Consider the following 27272-nt stretch of genomic DNA (forward strand, 5'->3'; position numbering starts at 1 on the left):
CAGAAAGCCACCAGGAGCAGCAGTGAAACACTCACATTCAAAACCAGCTCTAAACAGCTGCTGGCTGGAAACTCTGGGGCAATGTGAGAGGCTACAAGAGCCCAAAAGGGACCATTCCCCAAAGAAACAGCAGCCAAAAAGGGACTATTACCCAAATAAACTCCTTGAAAGCCCAGTTCTGAAGCAGGGAGGTGTCAGAGAAGAAAATTCCGTGTCTCCAGGAGCTCAGGTGGTGCCCTGCAACAACACAGGCTGTCTGCAGAACCATCACCAGGGCTGAAAGCAGGGAAATAAGTCAATAATTGTGTAATCAGTAGCATCTTACTTTTTTTTAATGAACCTATGGGATGAGGGTTTCCCCCGGCACCCTTCCTCTCCTCTTTTTGCCAGAGCTCATCTTTCACTTTGTCATGCAATTCCCAGCTGGCCAGCTGCAGCCTGCCTCCATCTCTTTTCCATTACACACTCGGCTGAGCCCAGGACGAAAGGGCCCCTGGATTCCAGCGAGAAGGTAATTAATTGACTTTCTGCTCTCGTTGCTATGCGGCAAAGGTGGAAGCTGCAGCAGCTACAGTTCATTTTTAATCCGGGAAGATTAGTCACAAACGGCATCATTACCGAGGTGATCGGCTGCCCCAGCAGAGACAGGCTCGGGGAAGGGGTGTTCTCGGGAGGAGGAGGAGGGATGTGAGGAAGAGTCTTGAAGCCAGGAGCAGCACACCCACCCCTCTCCCTGTTAACCCATCAGCCAGGGGTTAATTTTGTAGCTCATCTCCTGGGTAGTATTTCCCTTTGTATCTTAAGCCTGTCCTAACCTCCAGGCTGGGCAGAGCAGAGCCAGCACTGCTTGGCTGGCTGGTGCCAGCCCCCCAGGCACACACTCCAGGTAGGAGCAAAAAAAAATCACTTTTGGGGCTGAAAACAAATATGTGGATATCCTGTCCCTGGCAGTGTCCAAGGACGGGCTGGGCTGGGCTTGGAGCAGTCTGGTCTCATGGAAGATGTCCCTGCCCATGGAGGAGGGGGAATGAGATGGTCCCGGGGTCCTTCCCAACCCAAACCGCTCTGTGGTTCTGTGACTGTGCCACTGAGCACCTTTCCCTATCGTGACAGCAGTACTGTGCCCTTGAAGACACAGAGTTCACCAAATCTTAGTGTGATGGAATGGAAAACCCTACCAAAAATTTTAAGATAATTTTTCTGTTTAAAATACTAAAATCTATTCTCTAGCTGAGACAGCAGGACCAATCATATGCAGGAAATTATACATATGCTGAAAATATGTTTGAATTTCAACTCCAGACATACACTGGAAATTAATTCTTCTCTCTCCAACAGCAAAAATTAATGGCAAAAATATGTCTGTTATTTGGACACATTCATCCAGGTAAGGACTTCTTACTGCGCTGGAATTTGACTCCCCTGAGTAATCAGCTGGTTCTCTACAGCCCTCTCTGGCTTTTGGTGATTTCTCACTTCCCCAGCAGCACGATGCCTCCAGCCCCACAGGGCCTGGTGTGCTATTTGCCTGAGAAGGTCAGCAGCAGAACAAATATTTGCCATTCCTGTGTCTCATTTAGGGCTTTATAAGAATTAAAGTTTTATTTTATGATCAAACTCTGTATCTTTCTCTCTGTTTTTTTCCAGGTTTCTTATCACTCTGAGATTGTTTCCTTTGAATTTCAGGTAGTACCAATGCTATTTTGCCAGCACACACACAGAACCTTGCCAGGACCCAAGTCTTAGTGATAGTACAGAAAATATTGTTTTCATGGAATTACAGAATGGTTTGGGTGTGAAGGAACCTGAAAACCATCTCAGTCTAACCCCCTGCCATGGGCAGGGACACATTCCACTATTCCAGTTTGCTCCAAGCCCTGTCCAACCTGGCCCTGGGCACTTCCAGGGATGGGGGGCTCTGCAGGAGTGCCCTGATGTGGGGCCAGCTCGACACACCTGTAACAACAGAGGGGATTTTTCTGCTGCTGTGCCTCGTCCTCCATCAGCAGTGGAAGTTCAGCCTTTTCCACTCATCGTGTCCCAGGACAGACTCACCATGGGGCTGAGGGCTGGCTTTGGTCAGACCCCAAGCACTGCATGAGGAGCACACATGGGGATGTGCTGAGGATGGAGGGTCACTGCCCACAAAGTGAAACCTGTCACTGGAAACAAGGCAGGGTCCTCTTCTCACTCCTGGCCAGGGTCATCATCAAATTTACAGCACCTGTAAAAGCACAAAGCTCCCTCCCCTGCCAGCAGAGCTGTCTCGTTTGCTGAGGCGGCAAATGCTCTCCCACATGGACCTGAGCACAGGCATGACACGCAGGGAGAGGTGGAGGGGCCTCAGCTGTGACAGCACCAGGAGTAAAAGCACATTGTTAAAGGTGTCAGTTTACAGCACAGAGCTGGGGAGAGGCACAGATTCATTTTCACCTTTCTGAAACTGTTGCAAAGCCTGAAAGTAATTTTCTTTCACGATTCTTCGAGCGGTGTGAACTGCCTCCTTCATCCCTGTGAGGTGTTTGCTCTGAAGCTCGATGCAGGTGACCCCTGTTCCTGTGCTGCTTGCTCACAGCTGTTCTGTGATCCTCACAACCCCTGTGGCTGTATGAGCAGTAGCACAGCAGCAGCAGCATCCCAAGGAGCTGATTCCAGAAGTTCCCATCCCCCATTCCCATTGCTGCATCCCAGGGATTTCTGCTGCCGTCACCGGTGGCATTCAAGCCCTCACCTACATAAGAGCCGTGCTTCCCCCTCCTCCTCCCCAGCCGTCTGCTCTCAGGAACTGGGACACACCTCTGACGTGCAGAGTGAATCTGAAGAAAATCAAGAGCTAAAATGTGTTTTACTGTTTGAACATTTAACACCTCGCTCAGATTTCGTCAGCTTGGCGTTTACAACCCGCTGTGCTTCTCCCGTGCCTGATGAGGCATTCCCTGAGCTGTGCTTTGTACAGCTGGAGCACTTCTCTGTGCCCACGGTGAGGCTGCAGAGCTGCTGCACCGTGCCTCTGACGCGGGATTTACATCAGCAAAAAACAATGCCTGAGGTTGTAAAGAGCAATTTCTGAATGGGCACACCCCCCTCAGCAGAGTACGGCATTATGAAAGAAGCAAGTTTATTTCCTGAGATGTAATAAAATGAATTGTCTTCAAACGTGGAGGTGGAGAAATGTACGCATATGTCCTGCACGTAGAATCAAGAATCTCCTGAGCTGGAAGGGGCCCATGAGGATTGAGTCCAAGTGCTGTCCCTGCACAGGGCACCCCCAGGAATCCCACCCTGTGCCTGAGAGCAGTGTCCAAGCCCTCCTTGAGCCCTGGCAGCCTTAGTGCTGACACAGATTCATCTATTATATACAGAATACAGTGGCTACAGGAGATTAATTTTTCCTCCCTGTGGAGTTACAGCAGAGTGTGATTTGGTTCAGGTTTTAGGTCCTCAGACTCTCTCTAGGGCAGTTTCTGTAGGTTCCTGGGCAGATACTGGAGGTACAGCCACTCACCAACACCCATCCATCCATCCATCCATCCATCATCCATCCATCCATCATCCATCCATCCATCCATCCATCCATCCATCCATCCATCCATCCATCCATCATCCATCCATCATCCATCCATCCATCCATCATCCATCCATCCATCCATCCATCCATCCATCCATCCATCCATCCATCATCCATCCATCATCCATCCATCCATCCATCATCCATCCATCCATCCATCCATCCATCCATCCATCCATCCATCCATCATCCATCCATCCATCCATCCATCCATCCATCCATCCATCCATCATCCATCCATCCATCCATCCATCCATCCATCCATCCATCATCCATCCATCCATCCATCCATCCATCCATCCATCCATCCATCCATCCATCCATCCATCCATCCACGCTAGTTCCAGCTGCCCTTTGCTCAGGAGGTCCCTTTGCCCTTTGGGTCAGTCACAGAGGAGCAGCCAGCACTGGCTCACAGCTCTCAGAGGGGTCGAGCGGGGCCGACTGGGAGCTCTGGATTTGGAACATTCTGTTGTGCTGCTGATACGCTGGGTGGGTATTGTTGGGCCGAGTGCCAAACGCTGGGCAAACACAGAGCGAGGGGCTGTGATTGTGTAGATAGGAGACAGTGAAACAGTGGGAGGCAACAGGGAATCATTCCTTGCCTTATCTCCTCTGCTCAGTGCATGTCACCATCCCTGATCTCACAGGTCCCAGAGGACGTGGCTGCCAGTGCTGCTCACCTGATAAGGGAAGCTGTGTCACATGAGCTTGTACAGTTCCTTTCCTTATATATTTTGCATAGCCACGACTGTTATTCTGCATTTCTTATACAAGAAGACACATGGAAGGCAGCACATGCAATGGGCTCTGATTAAAATGCATGTGTAGGCTGCTGCTGTCACAGCATCCACAGTGGGGACCAGGCCTGCAGGCCTGATATTACAGCATAACATGCAAATTGATGTTTGAGGGGAAGCAGTATGATAATTGCCTCAGAAAAAAAATATTGTCTGCGTAAGAAGATGTGGTGAGCACTCACCTCTCTGTCTCTCCCTTCCCCACATTTAGCAGCAGAGGTGAGCCTCAGTGGGAGTTTGAAATACTCCATAGAGAGCAGCCCATCCCCAAGGGCACCATTTCCCTGCACATCCCAGGTGAGCTGGAGCCTCTTCTTTCTCCTCCAGTTTCATTACACTGTAAATAAACAGCAGAGCATTTTAAGGCACTGTCACCTCTCTTCCTGCACATTCCTGTGGCCGAGTGATCTCCATTGCCACTGACTCACACAATGAAACCAAAAAAAAGCAAGCTAAGAAAAGGCAGGTCATAGCTATCCACGTGGGAAGTTTTTCCTCTACACATCCTGCACAGAATATTTGTGTGCTTACCCAGGGATATTTCTTGCCTACAGGCATCCAAATAGTCCCTGGTCCAGGGGACTTCTGTGCCCCATGCAGGGACACACTCAGCTACTGCAAATTGTGCCTGTGCCCAGCAGAGACACGGACTGGGTTCTGCAGTCCCTGTTGCAGAGCCCCTGGTTAGCATTCAGACTGTCCAGGGGAAGAAGGGTCAGCCTGTGCTATCTCCTCAGCTGGAAAAGAGGGAGGCTGGCTAAGACGTGTCCATCACTCATTCAGTGGCCAATGTCTGATTCTCAGGTGTGGCTCTTTTTAGGATGAAGCCCCAGCCAGCAAATATTGTGTGTATCATGTCTGCAGCACCAGGCGATATCCCTGAGCTTTTGTGCTTTTAGCCAAGGTGAAAACACCACAATATCCAGGAAAGCTGGAGGTCCAGGTCTCGTTTAAATAAGAGGTGGCATCTGGGAAAGGCACACCACGGAACAGAGGGGTCTTTTCTGCCTTTCAGAACTCCTCTCTTTGTTGGAAAGAGGCTAAAGGCAACTTCTAGACAAGAAATTAGGGAAGGAGATGCTCTGGGCAAGATGTGCCTGTTTATTCATACATAGAAAAAGGTTTTATGCATCCACTTTTAAAAACATGGCAAAATACCCCAAATCTTTCTCTATGTCTCAGCCTTCCTGTTCAAAAACTGGCAGTGCTAAGCCTACTTTTGTTCACAGTTTTGGGGAAGTTAAATATTTTGATCTCTACCTTTAGATCACTGGGCCCTTGGTGTTTCTTTCCAGGCACCCTACTCTGATCCCATTGCCAGAGGTGGGGGAAATTCTAATGCTTTCATGGGCAGATGGATCAGGCTCATTGGCAATTTCAGACCTTGCCTCTTTGTTGTGTTTCATGCTCGTGTGTTTAAGAATTGGCTTATTGTCCAGCCTGCTAATGTTTTCAATTATGTGGAGGCCAATTCAATATCCCTACCTGATTGGGAGGCAGCAGGAGTTGGCTTTTTGTGTTTTCTGACCTAGAGCTGACTCCATTTGCTGCCTATCTGACTAACTAGTGAAGCAGAAAATGCTCACAATACAGCACAATTAATGACAGACTGAAAAACACACCAGATCCCAGCGGAGAGGAAGAAATTAGGCTCTTGCACAGTGAAGGAGTTTGTTGATGATGTTTTTCTATTTATAACATTTTAAAGGGCAGGCATGAGTTAGGCTTACTGGAAAATCCTGATCCTTAATTTTTTTCCTAAAATTAGTTTAATTTTTTTTTTATTGGAGACAATAATATTCAAATTCACTCCAGCTGTGTGGCCCTGTGGAGTGCCAAGAGAGGGAGAGGGTTTTTCTGGCCTTTAACAATCTGTCTCCTTTGGCAAATATGGCAAAGTATTTAAATCTATATATAATGAGAAATACTCTTTAAAAATTGTTGGCAGTGGTGATATACTACCATTGAACAGGATTTTACAGCAAAGAATCACATGAAAAGATACCTTTGGATTGTTGTGTCCAGTTCTGGGCTCCTCAGAACATGAAAGGGCTACTGGAGATGTGCAGTGGAAGTCACAAAGGTGATTTGGGGTCTGGAGCATCTCCCTTATGAGGGGAAATAAACTGGGGCTGTTTAGTCTGAGAAGACTGAGAGGAGATCTCATCAATCCATATAAACATCTCCAAGGGATGTCAGAAGATGGTGCCCAGTGACAGGATGAGGAGCAATGGCCAAAATACAAGAAATTTCACCTCAACATGAAGAAAAACTTTATACTGAGGGGGGAGAGCACTGGAATGGCTCAGGCTGTGAACCCCTCAGTTTGTAGGAAAACACCAACACTGTGTCAGCAATCACTGATTTCATGAAGTTCACCAGGGGGAAGGGTTGCTGTTGGATCCTGGTCTTCAGCCCTGATGTGTGAGGTGCCTTTGACACTGTAAAAGAACCTACAGGAGCAGCATGAGCTCATCAGTGTGAGGATAATAGAGGGAAAAGGACCCAAGGCTTCACAATGAGGTGTAACAAGGGGAAAGCACAGGCACATGGAGCTCCCTCAAGGCATGATCTCTGTAAATCTGGAATATATTGACTTATTTACAGTGCCCTTCTCTCCAGGCTCCTTTAGGAGGAGCAAATGCTACTTTGGTAGATGGTCTTCACTAATATTTTTTAAACACTTCCTGCCACATTTAAATATCCAATCTAAATTTTAACTTCATTTCATCTCTACCCTGGAAAGTTTCCCCATGCCCTGTATTCTCCCATGGCAGCACACAAGTCCTGCTTCACATGGGAAGGACTCTGCTCCAGGAGGAGTACAGCAGCAGCAGCATCCATTTCTGCTGTTCACTCTGTGGCCTCAAGCTCCATTCATTGCACTGAGGTAGACACTGTTCTCAATGATGAGTTCATGTTTCCCCACAGGCTGTTTTTTCATGGCCAATAGAGCAACCAGATTTGTCAAGCACTGATAAATACATCTGCCCATGATTCAGTAGGACACAGCAGCATCAGTCCCACCTCACCTTGGCAGCAGAGTGCTTGGCTGTGTAATCAGCTCAAAGCACTCAGCAGCTCCTGGTTTTTCAAAGGACTTTCATGTTCTCCCACCTCTGGTGTCTTCAAAATCCAAACCACTTGGCTTTAATTGCAGACTGGAGGAGTTGGACTACTCAAAAATCAGGTCTCAGAGTATCAGGCTGTGAAATGCCAATGTAGATCTTTAACATTTAGTGAGCAGTTTTTGAAAAGCAAATATTCTTTATCTTGATAACATTAATTTTAATGCTAATATCTTTCATGAACCCTCTCTGCAAGCACTGAGCACTGTGCCAGGCCAGGGCTATGACAAACAGGAATATGGCATTTGGCCTCTTTGAACTTTACATCATTTGCATATTTTAGCAGTGAATTTCTATTTCTCTCCTGTTTACAACAGTTTGTGAGGGTGGTTTTTTGTTAGGCTTGGGGTTTGAGTTTTGGTGGGGTTTTTTGTTTTTGATTTTTTGTGGTTTTGTTTTGGTTTGTCTTTGTTTTGTTTTAATGGTAATTTAGCATCTGAACATATATTTTCATTTAAAAAAAGAAGGAAATGTTTCAGAAATTCCAGTTCACCAACTGCTTTTCCACTTTTCCCCAGTATTTTATTAAGAAGACATAACCCTGGATCCACGTGGTAACACAGGGCCTTGAGAGAGCCTGTAAATGGATTCTAAATTGATGTTTAAAAGCTTTTTTCCCCCCTAAATGGTAGAGGCTAATGAGTTTTAATTCCCTGAAAAGCCAGCTACTGCAATAAAAATATAGTTTTCTATTACCAGCAAATCATTTGCTTTGGAGACTGGTTTACTTATTTATGTAAGACCTGACCAAAAAGGTATTTGATTAAGTCTGTGTTTGGTCTTCCAATAAATTCTAAGGGGTGCTGCTGAAGCAGGCTGTACTTTGTAAGCATTCATAAGGAAGGAGAGGTGGAATGGAATAGGCATATTAGCCAAAGGGAAAAATCTGAGCATTCCTACCAGCACTCTGGTATATATATAATTTCCATGTGCTGAGAGCACTGAAACACACATAGAGTGGTTTAGGCCCCATAGGAAGAACAGCAGCAGCCAGATCATTCTCAAGACAAGAAAAGCATTTCAGATCTTAATTCACAAATTGGGCTCTGCCCATGGCAGGAGAAACCCTTCCAGTTTCAAGAACAGAAAAGACAACACTTCTGCCTCTTGCCATCTTCACAAGATGCGAAGAGAGAACCTGGAGTGTCAGATAAACAGGGATGAGATGAAAAACCTGCTGTCCCTTAGAGAACCAGGTGTTAAGGAGCACTGGAATCCAGTTGGGAGGTCTGGACAGCTTCCAGCTGCTGGTGGGGCAGAGGAGAGCCATGAAAAGCCCTGTGGGAGGGGGACTGAAGCCCTGGATAACACAGCAGCAGAAGCAGAAAGAAGGATGGACTTTAGGGAAGGACAGCAGCCTGTGCTGGAGCCCATGGAGCCCTGACCTGCCCCCAGCAGGATTCCCTCTGGACAGGCAGAGGTGCCTCCAAGCAGGGACAAGGGGAGCTGGGTGCCATCCCCTGCCTTGCAGCCCAGAGCTGCAGGGGAGAAAACCAAAACTGGAAGCCTCAGGAATGAGATTTATTGCTTGGTTAATGACATCCTTCCCTTCCCAATGACCCTGGTGAAGCAAGAAAGGGCTGAGTGGCTTTATCTTTATTCAGTGCCGTGGTCCTTGTGGGACACTTGAAGCTGATTGCATCACTTTCGGTGTCAGCCTCGATAAGATGCTGATTGTGTTTCCCGGTTTTCAGCGGCAGAGGAGTCCCCCGGCAGCCTGGGTGGTTAATGGGAGCTGACTGGCTCTCCAGTTTGTCAGCAGCTCCCTTTGGCTTCCTGCTGCAGCACATTAGCACAACAAATTAACATTGTAATTGCGTTTTAACTATTTATCGCTGTGGAAAAAGTGGGGGGAAAATCTAGAAAAAAAGGAAGATCACAGGCAAGGGCCCAAGAGACAGGTTAGTAAAGCAAGTCTCTGTCTGCACCTCCCTTCATTTCTATTTATAGCCAGCCATTAAGTTATGCTAATAAACAGCCAGCCACAGGCTATGGCAAATCCCCTGCTCAGACACAGGAAAAGCTGAGTGAAATACATGCAGCTTACTCAGCTGCCAGGACCAGTGTGACAGCTTCCAAACCCAGAACCACAGGGATCTAAGGGCAGCTCCAGCACCTCTCACTGACACCCATTCATGCAGCACAGCCGTGGCAAGGCACGTACATTTGGCATTTTTATACATGCGTATCTAAATCAAGCACAGGATAAATAAAACATGGAAATACCAACAAAATACCCCCTATCAATGGCTCTGACTTAATCAATTATTTTGGCAAAGGCCAAAATAATTCACTACAACAATTCACTACAGTTCATAAACTGATTCATCTGGGAGAAAGCAGCTCTTTTAACAACATAGCAGCATGAGGCATCTTCCACCAATTTCTCCAGAGCAATTGGAACAAAAATAGCATTTATTGCAGCTCTCCCTCCCATGCAATTGGTTGTTATTTTATTTCTGTCTATATACAGCACTTCCTAAAGGGGATAGCATCAGGTCCTCACATAACCTATATATTTAATCAGATTATCCAATTAAATAATACAGCCTTAAATGAAAAGTCTGCTATTCCCTCGAGCAGTTCTGGGAGTGCTTTCATTGCTCATTCTTGTTTTTAAAATGTACAAGCAGCACTGCCTTCTGCAGCTATTTTTGGGCATCCAGACATTTGTAAAGCACCCATCATTAATTTTTAGATGTCAATACCTTCTTTTCCTCATCAAACTATGGCAGTCAGAAATGTCACATTCATCTATAAAGTCACAGCACATAAAAATAATGAGTGCCTTTATCTTTTCTGACTGAGCAAACACAGGATGAAAAAGTGACTGTGATGATGGGGTTTTTCTTGAGGAAAGAGGGGAATCCCAGCAGGGTGATGTGATTGTAGTCCCCTACAGGGCTGCTGCTTGTGCTGAGCTGCACCCTTGGGATTTTGCCAGCGTGTACCTGGCAGAGGAGCAGCCAGGGAGGCTGGATAACCCCCGGGATTCCCTCTGACTTTCCCAGCAGCCAGCACAGTGAGGTGCTGTGGGGCTGATTCAGCTCCTGGGGTGCCCCATCCTGCTCCAGGACTGCAGCAGCTCTGATGCTCCAGCCTTGAGGCTTTCTGTGCCCCTCTGAGCAGGGATGTACAGGCAGGGAAAGGTTTTTATCAACTCTGAGCAGAAAGTTCTGGGCTTTGCAAATCCCCAGAGGAGGATTTCACATGAGGAAAGTCATCATAATGCTACAATAGTGCCACAGGGAAGGCTTTTTCCTGCAGGAGACACTGTGAGGATCATAGCACCCGTGGCTGTTTTCCCTCCCAGCCCCATCCTGGTAAAATATATTGCCTTACTATTGATTTACAGGTTAATCCAGTGTCTCCATATAATTTCTTAAATAGGTTACAAGTACTGCCAGGAGAGAAGGGGAGGTGTTGGTCTCAGGGAGGTGAGGAAGCCACGCAGTGGCTCAGCAATGTGGATAAGTGAACAAAACCACAAGTGTTATAACACTGTCTTGTCCCGTGGGAAAAATTGGGGGACAGTGACAGATTCTCCCTAGACTGAGCAGGCTCTGCAGCACTGAGCTCCCTCTGGAAACCACCCACAAGGTCCAGGGGTGCCAATGGGACTCCACCACGAGGGTCTGGCTTGGTGCTCAGGAGTTTCTGCCAGTCTGGCTCTCCCAGAGTGCCCCAGCCTGGGCAGATTTGGAGGTGCTGGTCAGAGCCCAGAACACGTTCTGTGATCAGTATCAGTTACATTGCAGCTGTATGCACAGAACCATGAGCTTGCATGTGCCACTTCTGAGTCAAAAACATTATTCCCAGCAAATTTTCTTCACCCACAACACCACAAGGTAATAAAATGAATTTTTAAATGATTAATTAAAGAATTTGATCTATTTCTTCACTCCTCCCTACCACCCCAGTAAAGCAGGTGAGAGGCATCAACCCCTGCACCAACCCCTGGGCATTCCCCCACTTCCCAGCCCTCCCCTTTCCTCCAGAGAGCAATTGGCTGAAAAGGGGCATATTTTGCAGTCATTAAAATTTCATTTTATTTTTAGCCAGACACGCTACCATTTGAAAAGCCCCCTGGTGAGCAGGGGATTGGCAGTGTGGGGAAGAGAGAGCAGAGGCAGCAGGGGCTGGGGAGGAAGCAGGAGGTGTGGAATGCAGTGGCTGCAGGAGCAGCAGAGATGCTGCCTGCTCAGGGAAGGCTTGGCTTCTTGCCAGCCTGCTCTGTGCTCTGAAAAATAGCAAAGCTAATAACCTCAATTACAGCCCAGCCTCTCGGGGGCTGCTGCTGCTGCCTTTGTTTATCTGAGTCCCAACGTGAAAGCAAAGATTGTTTTTTGTCTGCAGGGACATAGAGACACTGGAGAAACAAACAGCCCACGTCAGGGAAAGAAAGGTCAGAGAATCACAGGCTGGTTGGGGTTGGAAAGGATCTTTAAAAACCATCTAGCTCCAACCCCCTTGACATGGGCAAGGACAACTTCCACTAGAAGAGCTTGCTCAAAGTGCCATCCAACCTATAGACCCATCCAGCCAGTATAGATCAGCTACACTTTATTCCAAAATCCACTTTAAACACTGACATGCCTTAAATACCTTAAATACTGACTCTTTTGGGCTGGTAGATATTTTAATTTGGCACCCAGAATGCAGAAAATCACCCATGAGGTCCCTATCAATGTCTCAACGTCAGCTGAAACAGGGATGGGCTTTCACCCTGACCTGCTGTGGCTGTACCACTGTCCACATTTCCACTGCAACTCTCATAACACATTTCCACTCATAACACACATAAAAATGGGTCTGCTGGCTTTTTAAAGAAGTTTGGAGCTATTCTGTAACAGCAGTTGGGAGCTGATTACCAAAATATTGATTTTATGAGTATATTAGTTAGAGAGGAATGCCTAGAAGAACCAGGTAGAAATTAAACCACCCAATGTCTGTTGGATACTCGAGACTGATGCAACATTTCTGGACTTCTTGCAATTTTTCCTGCTTGATTCTACTCCATATTCAGGAAATCTGGAAGGATGGGCTAAAGAAACCCTTCATCACAAGATGAGGGACCTGAAAATGGAGCATGGCAACACCTATGCTGGGTCAAGAGAAATCCAGCCTGTGGTAAAGGTGAGATCTGCCTTCCTCACCGGGCAGAATTAACTGCAATAGATTTCACAGAAATGACTGTCACTGCAGAATCCTCCTTGTGTTTAGGGGCTGTTCCTGCTGATGAAATGAGCAGTGCTTTTGTTCATGCATGGCTGCCCTCTGTGTGTCACAGGACCCTGAGCCTGCAGGCTCAGCCACTCTTGGCTCTGCCAGATGGTCCAGATGGATGGGTCCCCACTGCAGCTGCAATGCAGTTTTTACTGCACTGCAACTTCATTTTCTGTGTAAGAAAAGCCACCTCAAGGCTTGCCAGGACCAGCAAAATCTGCTGTTACAGGTTCCCCCTCAGCAGCCCCTCACAGCAATACACCTCCAGGTTGTATCTGTATAAATTTCAATGAAGGTGAACTTATGCAATGGGAGTTAAATTTTCTCAATTCCCTGATGAAGCAGAGGCAATCAGCCAGCACTCACAGCCATGCCACGAGTCTACTCTGTGCCCTGTGCACAACACAAGAAGCACAAGCTTTGTCCATCTGTAGCAGCATAAATCTGAAAATACCTCTAACAATCCCCAGTCCCCACTCACCAGACACTGGAGGCAGAGAAACAAAACACTTCTTCCTGGCACGAGCCAATAAAAGTGCAATGCCAGCCCCCAGCAGCCTGCAGGGGGATGAGTTCTGGGTTACAGGTTACCAGGGTGGGTTAGACCAGGTTAACACAGCCTGACTAAACCCAGCACCCAGTGGGGCTGTGCTGTGGATGTGTTTTGGCTATGAAAAAGCAGGATCTAACAAGCAATGTAACAGCTCAGGGTAGATAACCCTGCCTCAGGCTAGGAGTCAAACCTCTCCTTTGCTAAGGGAGCCTGACAATTTAACCTTTGCCTGATCTCACACATGGCTGGCTCTTAAAAAATTACAGTAGAAGGATTGTGAAAGGGGGAGGGGGAGTTATTTTATCTTTGACCTTGTTTGCTCACATTAAATAACCAAACACGGCAGGCTGAACCTCTCTGTGGACACACACTGGCTTTTCCATCAGCCACAGAGAGCTGTTGGGAAATGCACATGGACCAGCCATACAAGAGCCACAGAACAAGGCAGGAGTCATTGCCTTGTCCTCACCACGGAGCTGAACATCACCCAAGCCATGCTGGAGAGTGCTGCACTACCAGGGACTGGAGCCTTTCCGCCCTGGAGCCACCAGCTGCACCTTCCTCTTCAGATCTCTTTTCCTCCTTTAAGGGCAGTAAAGATTGCACAGAACTTAGAGCTGGAGGTTTGCCTTGCACACATTATGTGATTTTTCAGTAAAGTCACAGAAACACCAAACACATGTTTAAGTTCTTCAGCCAAACCCTCCCTAGATGCCTCCAGTCCCCAGGACCCTGAGTCCTCTCCTGCCTCCACACTGCTGCAGAAACACTTGCTGTTCCCACCATGTTTTGGTGCACTGATGACAACCGGGATATTAATGTCACAGACAATGACAGCCAGAGCAGCAGGAGAAATAGGAGTGGTGACAGGAATACTGAAAGAAAATCTGAGTTTTGTTTGTGTGGGTTTTTTTACTGAATAATCCAAGAAACACCAAGGTCAGAGAGCTGGTCAGCTCCAAGATACCTGTGTGGGTGACAGACCAAATCCCAGCTTGGCCTGTCCTCCTGCAGAGGATGTAGATGTCACCAGAGCATCTTACCTCTTGCCCTTTGCTGAGGAGCAGTTTGTCACACAAGCCCCTTGGCACCTACAGTGGTCCTGACTGGGTTCTGTGGGTCACCAAAAAACCCCTTGGCACTAACAGAGAGACTGGCCCAGAGGTGACACCAACCAGCCAGCAACCAGGTTGGAGCTCCAAGGAAAGAATATTTGCAGCAGGTCCCCAAAATTAAAGGGGCTGGAAGCAGGGCTACACCACCCAGCACCAGTACAAACACTGGTGTTACTGGTGCCAGAGGGAGACTTGGCCTTAGTGTTAAAAGCTAGGTGGGCAACATAAACCTCCAAATTCAAATTGCTATGTTCTTCAAATTAAGGTTCAGCTAAATGCAGATGCAGCAGCTCAATAAGCATAATTAACTGAGCTCCAATTTTTAAGCTTAGGAGATTGCAGACAGCAAAGGATGTTCCCCCCTCCAGTCAGAAGAGAAGGAAATAAAGAAGAGGGAGCAGTGCAGATGCTGTTGATGTTTCAGGGAGATCTGTGTGCTCGAGGTTGATTAGCAGTTGTCAGTGTCCTTTCTGTGCCAGGAGCAGATAAGCCAGGAGCAGACGCTGCAGGCAGCTGATAGCAGCAATTCCCAGATCAGGCTTGTGGGGGCTGAGGATGCAGAGCAGCAAAGATTTCCTGCAGAAAACAACTTGTGATGCTGAATGGTTCTGAAGTTTGTGAAAAGTGCCTTGAGCTTACTAAATACAAACATGTCACTGAAATCTTCTTCTCATCCTAGAGAATAGTTTTGTTTTAAACAGAAAGCAGTTTCTCCCAAGTTCAAACCCAAACTGATTTCAAATGTAATTAAGTTTGCCAAATACAAATCTTCAACCATCGCTTACATCATCAGCTACTTATAAACATGAAAGTTTATTCTGGAAAACACCACAAATCTTGTGCTGTCGCTCCATATATCACCCTCATCAATAAAGCACATCAACTTCATTAAAATAAACAAGAAAAATTCTCAGCTTTAAAACAAAGCAGTCCCTCATGAACTCTCTGGAAGTTTCCATGGGAATGTAGGTGACTGGAAGGACCTATCCACATTTAATTTCTTAAGCCTCTTAAAAGAGCCCCAAAACTGTTATGCAAAGAGATACAAACCCTGAGTTGCCAAGGAAAATAGAAAGACAGAGTTTCCAAGCCCCAGGCAGGACGAGTGCCCCCAGCCAGCTGGGCTGTGGAGGGGCTCTGCCTTTCAGACAGAGCATCAAACCCATTTCTGGGTAATAGCCCTGTAATTTAGATATCAAACCCAGGCCAATGAGGGCCCAGCAACCACAATCACCACGTTTTCAGCCATCCAACCTAGCACAGAAACCCTGCAGTAGTCCCCTTTCGTAGCACATTATCTTTAATCACAGGCATAATAGAGATTCAATTTGAGCCTTCAGCTGCATTTTCTTCCTTGTTATTCACAGTGCTGCATTTTCCTCAGCAATAAGCAATTTTCCTCCATTTCATTTTGTATTGATCAGCCTCAAAGAGAGTCTTTTAAGGTTTTAATAGCCCTATGTGGAAGCACCTGGCCAGTAATGAAGACAGAAACTCGGGGTTTTTACCTAGGAAATCAAATTGCACAAAACAACTGCCAAGAGAGCACCCACTTCGGTTGTTCTCCTGCAGAAAACAGCCCTGGAACTTTGACAGGTATTTGCAGCCATTTGCCAACATTCAAGACCCAAATCCCACCATCAAGAGTTGCACCAGCACAGGCAGGGGCTGTCCAATCTGATGTTCTCTCAAGGTGCAGTGATCATCCAAATGTTTTGTTACCAGAGGTCTGGGCTTCATCTCCTTGCTCTGGAACCTCCTCCAGTCCCTTCTCAACAAGCAACCTCTTTGAGCAGCATCAGTAGTCTCAACTGTTTAAAAAGAAAGTTGCCAAAAAGTGAAATGAATCCAGGCTGTGTAAATACACAGCTTCCCCCTAATTGACTCTTTAAATGCACCTGTGTCAATGCAGGCACCCAGCAATGTATCAGCGTGCAGGGCTGAAAGGTCTGCTCCCCCCCAGAGGCAGCTGGGCTAACATTTCATAAATTACAACCATGTTTTCCTTTTCTGTTAATATTTTCATTCCAAAGGTCATTTACCACACACACACACACACTCTCACAAAGCTGGGGAAGGTGAAGGAAGCTGCTCAATTCCCAGGCACAGGAGTCAGTCACTCCATTAATGAAGCAAACCCACAATCCTACTACAAGATATTTCTATCTGCACCTGGCTGGAGAAGCTTCATGTGGATCAGCTTGTGTCTGACACCCAGGCTCTGGGAGCAAGTGCAAGCCACCTCTCTGCACATTCCTTGGGCTCTGAGGGTGTCAGACCATCAGCAGGGCTTGGAGCAGTCTGCTCCAGGGGAAGGTGTCCCTGCCCATGGCAGGGGTTGGGTGGAGATGAGCTTTTAGGGGCCCTTCCAACCCAAACCATTCTGGGATCTCTTCTCAGTGCTTCGCTTGGGCACCCTCATCCCACACTGAGGCAACCAAGCCTCAGCCAGCAGGAGCTGCTGCAGCCAGCCTTGCTCAGCAAGGTCTCACAGGGGAGCTCTCTTTTTCCCTGGCAGGCAAAAAGGATCAGGATGCACAGCAGCCATGGGGCAACACCAAGGAGGGACCCCTAAGGAGAGGAAGAGCCTGCCCCAGCCTGAGCTGGGGTCTCTCACAAGGAATGTTTGATCTCAGGAAAGCTGGCAGTGTTTGGGTGCAGAGAATATGGTTTATACACACAGCTCTGAGAGCCTCCCATGGTTAATGCCCTTCCTGAAATTTCTAAGGGACATAATATTTTCTCTGACTATTATCATATTAGCCTGAGAAGGCTTGTGTGCTCCATCCTAGAGGGTGTCAGGAGCTTAATATTAATTAAATAGCAGATTTAAGGTTATTTCTCATAATCACAGCTGTGATTTGAATTATTGCTTGATGATATTCTACTTTGGCCTGCTCGCTGCTTTTGATAAATTATTTGCATTTGCTGGTTTATAACATCCATGCATTGCTTCAGACAGAGGCATCTTTTTTGATTCTAACTGCATTATATTCTCTGGTCAGATGATGGATTGGAGTTCCCAGCATACCATAAACAGCAGCCTGTCCATGATATGTATCTATATCCCATATTCACTTCTCAGCATATCCTGTATTCCATCATCCTTATATTCATTTCTCCTGATATTATTATTATTATTAGCCTTAGGGAACTTGTTTTATAGGCTATTTAGTTTGAATTAAGCATGTGTGCCAGTCACTTCTTGTTTCCAGAAGAACACAGATGATAAATGGTAGGATTTATGCCTGGACTCTGCTTTGGACTAGTTCTCATCTTTACTTATATTTAAGTATTATTAGTGTTAGGAAAACAATGTTGTCAGGACCTTCCATGCACACATTTCACAAGCTTGTTAGTGGGTTCACGAGGCACAATTGGAAAATGAATTTTCTTCCTACCAACTTTCTGATTTAACCATATATGTTCTCAAGACAATGAGGGCTTTGCCATTTTCCCCCTGTACAGCTCACTGCTACTTTCCAAAACTAAATTCCTTGATTGATCAAGATATTGATTATGTTTCAGCCACATTTCATCTTCATATTAAACTGTCGACACATTGAGACTTATTGAAGTTTTAATTATTTTTTAAATTAAACACACTGGGTTATTTAGGAACAATTGAATGTCTAGACTCTTACTTGGGACAAGTCTTTCAGCTTTAATGAGAGCAAATCAGATAAGCACACACAGTCAAACGGCCACGTGTGCAAGTGATGATGGAATATTCAGCCATATAATCCAACATTCCCCCACACTCAATGCAGCTACATTAGATTTTAGTGCTTTGTCCCCTTCCCACAAGCAAAGCACACTTCAGATGCTCAAATTGCTCCCCATTATCCCTCCACTTTCTCATCCCACAAGTGACTCACAGAATTGTCCCTGTGGGTGCTGGGGGTTGCTGGCATTCCTGGTGGCAGGGGACAGCCCCAGCCTGCTCTGCTCCCCTGTGGAGCAGCAGAGTCCCAGCCCCTGCTCCTGGCCCACGTTTCCCTCCAGCCCTGCGATGGGCCAGGCTGCAGAGGGACAGCAGGGGATGTCACTGCCCTGCCCTGCCCCGGTGACTGCACAGCCACAGCGACTTCTGTGAGTCACAATTCCGGGTTTGTGTGATGGTTTTGCTTTGAATTTCCAACTGATACTAAAATCTCCCTGCACTTACCCCCTTTCTGGAGGCGTTTGCTGCACCGTGACAGCCTTTGGCACAGCAGTGTCACACACCATCAGCCAGAGCTGTACATTAGTCAGCCCTGCTCTCCCAAAATAGAAGTGAGCAGCCTGATGCACGCAAGCGGATTATGAAACTATTTTGTCACATCTGCACTGGGAGATTAAAAGCTGACAAATGATTATCATCATGGAAATGGGTTCTCCAGCAAGGTGAAGATTGGAAACAGCTGGGACATCACCACCAGGGCTGAAGACTGTCGAGACTGGTGGATTATCTCCTGTCTCCATCATTTTTACATACAATTCCAGCTACCTGACCGGAGATTAGGGCAGGGAAGCCTAAAATAAGGTATGACTCTATTTTTCAGACAGAAGTTTTTCTTCAATATGCAGCTGACAGGATATTTGGGAAGGAAAATCAAACAAAGAAATCATGTCCCTCCAAACCCAGATAGAAAGCAAATCCTCTGTGAGCCAAAACATGAACAGACAAGGAAAAAAACCCACCCACAATCTTTGCCTGGAAATATTATGATGAATTTAGATGATAATTCTCACTCTCTACAAATCTTACAAAATGTAATAGCACATCTGAGCAAAATGAATCCCCAGATGCTGCAGGATGGCTTTAAATCAAGGGAACACAAAAGCAGCCAAGCAGCAGGCAGCAATGCAGGCTGTGGTCACTGATGCAGCAATGCAGGCATCCCTCCTCCCCACACTGGGACACCCTGGCAGCCCCTGGTCAGCCCCTGCAGCCAAACCATCAAGAGATGACTCAGAAATGGCTTTGAGAGCAGAGACATGCTTGAGGACAGGACTGCAGGAGGATGAGGCATAACACATTCTTCCCACTTAATCCTTGCCAGTGTAAGCACTTTTCTTACGGAAGCTTTACAAAATCAAGTCCTTGGAGCAGCAGAGGAGGGAAGTGTGTCCCTGTGCATCACTGCCTCCTGCTGCAGGTGCCCACAGGGCCAGGGCAGTGTGTGGGCACTGAGCAGGGGCAGAGGAGGGGATGGCAGCTCAGGGTCCATCACGTTTCTGTCTCATTACCCTGCCAGCTGCAGCACTCTCATGGAAGAGATCCTTGCCCACAGTCCTGACTCATTGGGTCAGAGAGATCGTGGGCTTCAGGGCAGGAGGGAGGAAGCAGGCAGGGGTGGAGATATTTTTATGCCTGACCTTCCTGAGACATTCAGGAGCTGGGGTTTGTTTCTCTGAGGATCCAGGTGTCGGTCTCACACACAGCCTCACTGAAGTGCTGCAGCACTGAGAGAGAGCTGCTGCAGGACCTGTGCCCCCATGGAGAGGGGAGCCCGTGCTGGGGCAGCCCTTGTGATGCTGGGGGGGTCCCTGAAGGGCTGCAGCCCCTGGGAGACCCACCCTGGAGCAGTTCATGGAGAGCTGCAGCCTGTGGGAAAGGCAAGTCCTGCAGAAGCTCAGGGAGAGCTGTCTGCATGGGAGGGAGCCGTGATGGGGCAGGGGAGGACTGTGAGGAGTCCCCCCAGAGCAGGAGGGAGCAGCAGGGTCAGTGTGTGATGAACTGACCACAGCCCCATTCCCTGCCCCACTGTGGGGAGGAGGGAAAGAATCCAGGAGTGAAGCTGAGCCCAGGAAAAAGAGGGAGTGGAGGGAAGGTATTTTTAGGATTTGTTTGTGTTTTCCATTACTCCGCTCTGATTTTGTTGGTAATAAACTGGACTAATTTCCCTGAGTCGAGTCTGTTTTTCCTGTAGTGGTAAAGGAGAGAGATCTCTCCCTGCCCTGATCTCAACCACAAGCCTTTTGCTGAATCTTCTCTCCCGTGCCCAGCAGGAGGAGAGTGATGGAGCAGCTTGAGGGAACATCTGACACCCAGCCAGACCCAACCCACCCCAGCTCACTCCATTATTCACCTCTGGGGACAGCATCACCTGCAGCTCCAGTGTCATCCTGACCACCACCAAAGCCTCAGTTTCAAATATGAAATTCCACAGGCAAAATTACCAACAGGCAAAATATTTTGGTGCAGCTCCTCCTGCCAAGCTGGAGAAGGGGAAGGTTAGTGTGGGAAGCCTGTTCAGAGCAGTTCATCTACCCAGGCCCTGCAGCCTGCACTTGTGAGATTTATTTAAAGTACCCTGACACAGAAAACATCTCATGAATTCCTAAGGGCTCACAGTGTGAGCTTCTAATGAGTGAGCACTCAGGAACATTAAGGAAAATGTTAGGACTTTTAAATAAACACTCAGACTGAGCACCTGATTTATAAATATTCCATTTAACCAAAATAAAAGCAGAAGCAGCTCAGCTCCCTGACCAGCCACAGTCCAACTTCCAGCTGGGTGGGAATGGCAGAGATAACCTCCCTGCCCAATTACTCACAGAAGTTATCCAACAGATACATCTGTTGAGTTTAATCAAGTTCAATATTTGGATAATCCAGGAAAAATCCACAGCACTTCATGCCTCACACAGAGAAGGGGGTATCTTTGTACCAGGAGGAATCTGAAAGGGTATGTGACCAACAGAAATCAATTTTCCAGTCCCTGTACACTAACAACAATCTGAGTATTCCAGCTTTTTGAAGCTTATTTACATTTTGAACCTGCTGCCCTGCACATGGGATATGCAGAGGAAAAGCCCTTCCTGAGCTGGAGAGCCCAAAGTTCACATAAGCAGAGTAGGACACAGCACAGAGGAATTCAGCTCAGTTCTTCTGCATCTTCCAGGCTTCAAGGGGAGATAACAAAATCTGAACCCACCAAAACCTCTGCCTGAATATCCACAGAGGGAAGCAGGAGATGGGTGAATGTTGCTACACATTCCACTTGACCTGCTCGGTGTCCCACGTGGTTTGTAAAAGGTGTTTTCAACAAATACTATTAACTCCCTTTGTTTCCTACATGGTACTGATTTCCAATATTTTAACAAGTCATTTGAAACACTCTGTGATGTTTGTATTTATTGCTTGAGTAGATTGGAGGTCTCAGGTGCAAAAGCCTGCCTGGGGCTACGTGTCTCCTTCCACCAGGGACTTGATTAAAGGCAAGATCCAGACCAGTATGAAGAAGAATAATTTCACTGTTACAAGGAAACACTCTGGATGAGAGAGGATCAGAATTTTCTCTCTTTTGTTGTATATAGCTCCAAAATTTCACTTGCTCTCAATAGTTCGATGGGGAAATATTGATTATAAGAAGTATTTGTTTTCCAAATGAGCCTTTAATTTGTCAGACCCAAGAGCCACACTATTCTCTGCACTCCTGTCTGAATGTGTCTTTTTCCTTTTAGCTCCCTTCCACACAAAATCTGTCACCCTGCCTTATTTATTATTGACCCGTCACAGTTTGGAAACACAGTTTAAAATAAATGAGAGCCTGAATGCCATGGCTGTGGAGTTATTAAACTGCCTAGCATTGAGGAAATTGCTTTTCATAAACATCCTGAGCTTCTATGGCTTTTTTTTTCCTAAAGTGCTTAATACAATGAGAACCCAAGTTAATCTGAATCAGTCTTCAAACTGAATTTTTAATAAGAAGGGAAGATGTATTATTCTTCAATATTGAAAGGCTGAAGTCAGAGGACAGACCAAAGAAAGGAGTTTTCCATGTACAAATAATATTCTTTGGGCTTGCTGTCACTCGATGCACAAGCTGCTCAGTGGCAGAAAATGCCTCCACACTCTCAGCAGGTGAGGCCACACAGAAGATGTTCATTTAATCTCTCCTCCACCAGGATCCCAGTGCCAGTGCCAGCACCCTCCTGCTGGTACCTGCCCATCCTGGCAATTCAGGCAGCAACAGGTGAACAAAGAATAAACCAGGGATTTCCACATTACTGTTTGGGGCCACAGAAGCACAATAAATATCTTGTAGTTGTTAATTCCCAATTAATCTTTCCAGCTGGGGGTACTCAGGCACACCCTGTGTGTTCTAGGCACCAGAGAGGAGTGGACAAGGTGAGGGGTGCAAATCCACACAGATTTTTGGACAGCCAGGTTCATCACCCAGTGGCACATGGAGCATGTGAATGCCTCTACCAAAATCTAGACAAACCCATTAGGGACATGACGTTTGGGCATCCCAGTTTCTCTTCCAGGGCAGACTGACTCGACACCACTGCTTTTACTGCACAGCTCACACTAAAGCTAAAGTTTGAAAAAGCTCTTTGAGCCCCTTCTGTGTGAAACAGCCAGAGCTGCAGCAGGACAGGGAGACCACAGGATGCCCTGCCCTACCTGCACACCCTGCACGCCTGGCAATCCCCCTCAGAGCTGGGATTTCTTTCTTACTTGCACCATATAATTATTCTGCCCTTCAAAACAGGCCTGTGCAGCCTCTGTTTGCCTCAATCTCAACATCTTTGGGTGCAGACAAAAGCAGATTGATGAATCTCTTTCCTCTCCTTACATCCAGTTCTCCTTAACAGCCCCACGGGTATGGCACGTTTGTGGTTTCTGTGAAGTCTGACCAATTCTTCAGCCTGGCAGGGAGACGCAGCAGCAGAACCCTGCCCTTCCTGCACTTTACTCTGGACAGGGCTCAGAGGGAAGAGGGACCATGGTCACCCTCCTGACCTGCAGTAACCAGTGTGGCACCAGGAAGGGCTCCCTGGAGGTGCCTTCACATCAGGCCTGAAAGGAGCAATGAAATTTCCCATCCTCATCCCATTTCAAGCCCCAGCAGGACAAAGGGATAGAAACCAGCATGTGAAAACCCAAACAAAACCTGGGTTTTCTCGTTCATTTACCTGGTGAGTGTGCACCCACATGATGCTAAAACAAGGCCAACACTAGCTGCCATCTCTTTAAGAGATGTCAAACCTAAGCGAATCCTCCATCAGCAATGAACTCCGGTTTGAAATGCCTCCAAATTGAAGAAAATGAGTGTTTCTTTTGGTGGCCCGGTCCCCCCATCGGGGTTGCTATGCAACCGCCTCCTGCACAGGGCTGATAACACTCCCGGCGTTATTTCCCCGCCTGACTGCGCCGTCAGAACAAAGCCCGGCTAATGAAGCTTTCAGATGCTCCCGGCTCTGCCTCTGACGGTTCAACACGGGTTTTCCCTGCTCCTATGTGACAGCCACAGCAGCCACTCGCTGTCCCTCCCGGCCAGGGCTGCTCCGGAGCAGGATGGAGATGCCCGGGGCAGAGCAGAGCAGCCCCACAGTGGAGAGAGCCACAGAACCAGGCAGTGGTGAGCAGGCCCTCTGAAATGCTGAGCCACCAGTGTTACAGGTCAAGGCAGACACACTCCGGTTGCCATTTATCCATATCTGCCCTAATACCCCATCACACCTCACTGCTGCCTGCAGGTGTGGGGACAGGGAGGATGAACTCCCTCTGCCCTACAAAGAGGGCCAGAATGAAAACAATTCTCCGGGTTAAGCAGTTCAGTTCCTTGAAGCACTTACAGATTATTTTTTTAACAATCTGTTGAAATAAATGTTTCTGTGATGGCCCCACATATCACGTGCAGGCAAACCTAGGTGAGTTGGCACAGCAAGAACAACCACAGCTGGCAGGAGCAGCAGCTTCATCCTCCAGAGAGACCCGAGGCTGACACAGACCCCTTTTGTAGTGCTGCCTCCACACATCTCACGAGCACTGCCAGGGATGGTGACTCCACCACTTTCCTGGGCAGCCTGTTCCATTCTTTCAGTGAAGAAATTTTTCCTGCTCTCTAATTTAAACTTCCTCTAACACAACTTGAGGCCATTTCCTCTTATTTGTCACTTGTTACCTGGGAAGATAGACCAACCCCCACCTGGCTACATCATACCCAGTAGTTGTAAAGAGGGATAAGGTCCCCCCTGAACCTGCTTTTCTCCAGGCTGAACACCCCCAGCTCCCTCAGCTGCTCCCCATATTGTGCTCCAGACCCTCTCCAGATGCAGCAAGACCTATTCTTTCCCAGCTCATTTCCCTCAGGGCAGAACACAGTGAAACAGAGCATTTCCTTGGAGCATCTCACCTCCTTAATGGGATCACCCTCAGCAGAGGTGTGGATGTGACACCATCCTGGCGTGGCCAGGCAGGGCGGATAGGTGACAGCACGTGGAGTGTCAGCTTACCAGAGAGACAGACACACCACAAAAGCCTCAAGAGGTGTTGGAATCCTGGATGCTGAGAATTTTTAACTTTCTGTGCTGAAAGGCACAGACTCAAAAGAGAGCACTACATTTGACCTGAGGCTGTGGAGAAGACTTCAAAAATTGATTGATAGCAGTGGGATTATGGGTGTGTAGTTGGTTAGAAGTGTGTGATATCACAGGGTAGAAAACGTAAGAGTTTGGGGGTTTTAGAATATAGAAATAGATATGAAGCAAGATGGAGGTTTTAGGGTGGAGGCAGGTTATTCTTCTTTACCTTCTTCTTCCTTCTTCTTCATGGGTTTGGGTGATGTCCTGTAATTGGACAGAAAGTCTGCATTTCATGCTTCCAGAGATCACTTATTGGGTTAAAAGGGAAAATAATCTAGGTGTCCTTTCTTAATTGGATTGTTTAGTCTTAAAAGACCTTGTAACAAAAGATAGTTGGCCATTTTGTGCCTTGCTAATGAAAGGCTGAAGAACTCATGGTAGTGAGACTGTTTCACTGACAAGAAATAATAAATACCTGAGTCTGAACATGAACTCCCATCTCAAGTGCCTTCAATCCCAACCTCGAGGAACTGATAAAGAGGGACAAATTCCTGTCACCAAATGCTTCTCAGACAGCTCATGGCTCTGGAAGAAGGGCTGGGGATGAGTGTCTCCTACACCAGGGAGCTGAGAGGATTCCTGGAGCTAAAAGCACAGATACCCTCAGACACCAAAGCAACGTGAGGAGCAGCAGCTGGGGAGCTGGAGGAGGTGACATCTGCTCGACTAAAGACAACCTAAGGAATCAACCTTACTCTCAAAGACATAAATTCTGCAAACAGCCTGGTATGAGTCACAAGTGAGCACAGCACCCAGGGAATCCAACCCAGCCCTGCTGGAGGGGGAGGTTTTAACCAAACAACCCACCTGGCTGCTCACCCGCTGACTCTGCCTTGCTGGGCTGAGCTGAACAAAGTGCAGCGTGGGTGCCTCTTTTTCGGAGACAAAATTGCCTAACAAGAGACAATTATGTGACATTACCATTAAAAGCAGTGTGTGACAAAAAAAGCTCTGAGCCTGTGTATCCTGAGGTCTGCAAACCCCTTTCTTTACTTTTTGTGCTAAGTAGGTCTCATTTAGCCCATTTGTTCTGTCCCAGGCAGGCAAAGCGAAAGTAGGGTTGATCGATTTGTTAATTACAGTAATTTTATCTTAAATAGAGACAGCTGAGTGTTCATCAAGTCACAACTCTGCCTGTTACCGAGAGCCCTACCCCCTGCTCAATAATTAGGGATAATAAGTGGCTCATAATAAATGCAACCCACAACAACATGCTCTGAGAGGGGGATGCAGAATCAGGAGGACTATTAGGGAACCCCCAGGTCTATTTCTCCTTTTGAAGAAAACAATGTAAAATCTTTAATTGTCTCTCTTGAAACCCTGAGACAGCTCTGCCAGTTTGTTGTAAGTAAAAGGCAATTATTCCAGTTTGTGGCTGTGCTTGTGTCCAGGCAAGGTTTAACCAGAGTCACCAGGGCAGGTGAGGGTGGCCCTTTCCTCCTGCACTGGCTGGGAATGTGCAGAAAGTTGAGGTGGGAGGTGACACCAGTGGGTTATGGACAACCACAGTCTTTGGGAGTTCTAAAACCCTGGGTAAGGCTTTAAAGATTAAGTTTCAATACAAAGCATGAGCAGTCCATCCTCAGCTTGGAGCTTCCATCCACACACATTGGCAAACAAGAAATATATCCAGCACGGAGGGCTCACCTCACCCTTCCAGCACAGAAAGGACACACTGGCAAAAGCTGGAAGCAAGGGAAAAACCAACCTTTCCTCCTCATCCTGCACAGGATAGGGAATTTCTGAAGCAGGTTTCTACTACAGCCTGCCAAGAGCAAGGTTTGGGATGAGTGAGGAGAGGGCAGCAGAACTTGTGTGCATCTGTGTCTCTTCCAAAGCCTAAAAAACAAACAAAATTACACACAACCCACAGAGGTACACCCACACCCTGCATTTCTGTTGGGTTTCTTCCTCTTTTCCTGCTTTATCCCCTGGTAATTACCCCTGCAACTCCACCAACCAGAAAAGAGCAGAGGACAAAGATGGTCACAGAGATGCAAACACCACCACTTCCAATTCCCTTCCAAGGACTAAGGAGAAAAGGAATACCTTCCTCCACTCCCATTCTTTGGATCAGCTCTGGCCAGAGCTACAGAAGAGAGCTTAGAGTGGAGGGAAAGGCTTCAACCCCCTGAGCCCAGTGACTTCTGCCAGGTCCAGGTGCTGGGGAGGGACTTTGGCAGGGGAGGTCACCACTCCTCGCTGTCCTGGGGAAGGACAACAGCACAAAGCTGCTCTGGCAAAGGGTGTCTGCCACCACAAACAGCAAAAAACCCATACAAACCTGAGACTGGAGGGACTAGAGACTGCCCAGGCCTTTTCCCAGCTGGTAAGGCAGTGCATTTTCTTTTCCAGTGACTTAAAACATTGAACTTCAGCCTCTCTTTCCCCCCACAATGAAGACCTGTGCAGCCCTCATGTGCAAACAGCATTTGGAGAGAACTTTAGGGTTCCATCCTCCCAGCATGAAAAACCACTGATGTCATTTGTCTTGTTTTCAGCACTGGGGAGTGCACAGGG

General features: G+C 47.2%; 1 long non-coding RNA gene across 1 annotated transcript in view; it reads right to left on the reverse strand.

Annotated features, from left to right (window-relative positions):
• LOC135282191 (uncharacterized) overlaps positions 1–25811 on the reverse strand; it is a 28267-nt gene extending 2456 nt beyond the window's left edge. The window contains exons 1-7 of the long non-coding RNA XR_010348488.1: positions 25746–25811; positions 25560–25645; positions 15441–16201; positions 13204–14966; positions 4551–4705; positions 2056–2816; positions 152–276 (exon numbers count right to left, since the gene is read on the reverse strand). This is a non-coding gene — a long non-coding RNA (uncharacterized LOC135282191). The remainder of the gene's footprint in view (positions 1–151; positions 277–2055; positions 2817–4550; positions 4706–13203; positions 14967–15440; positions 16202–25559; positions 25646–25745) is intronic.
• Positions 25812–27272: the final 1461 nt, after the last annotated feature.

The sequence above is a fragment of the Passer domesticus genome, chromosome 16 (genome assembly GCF_036417665.1).
Source record: "Passer domesticus isolate bPasDom1 chromosome 16, bPasDom1.hap1, whole genome shotgun sequence".
In the NCBI taxonomy this organism is placed as follows: Eukaryota; Metazoa; Chordata; class Aves; order Passeriformes; family Passeridae; genus Passer; species Passer domesticus.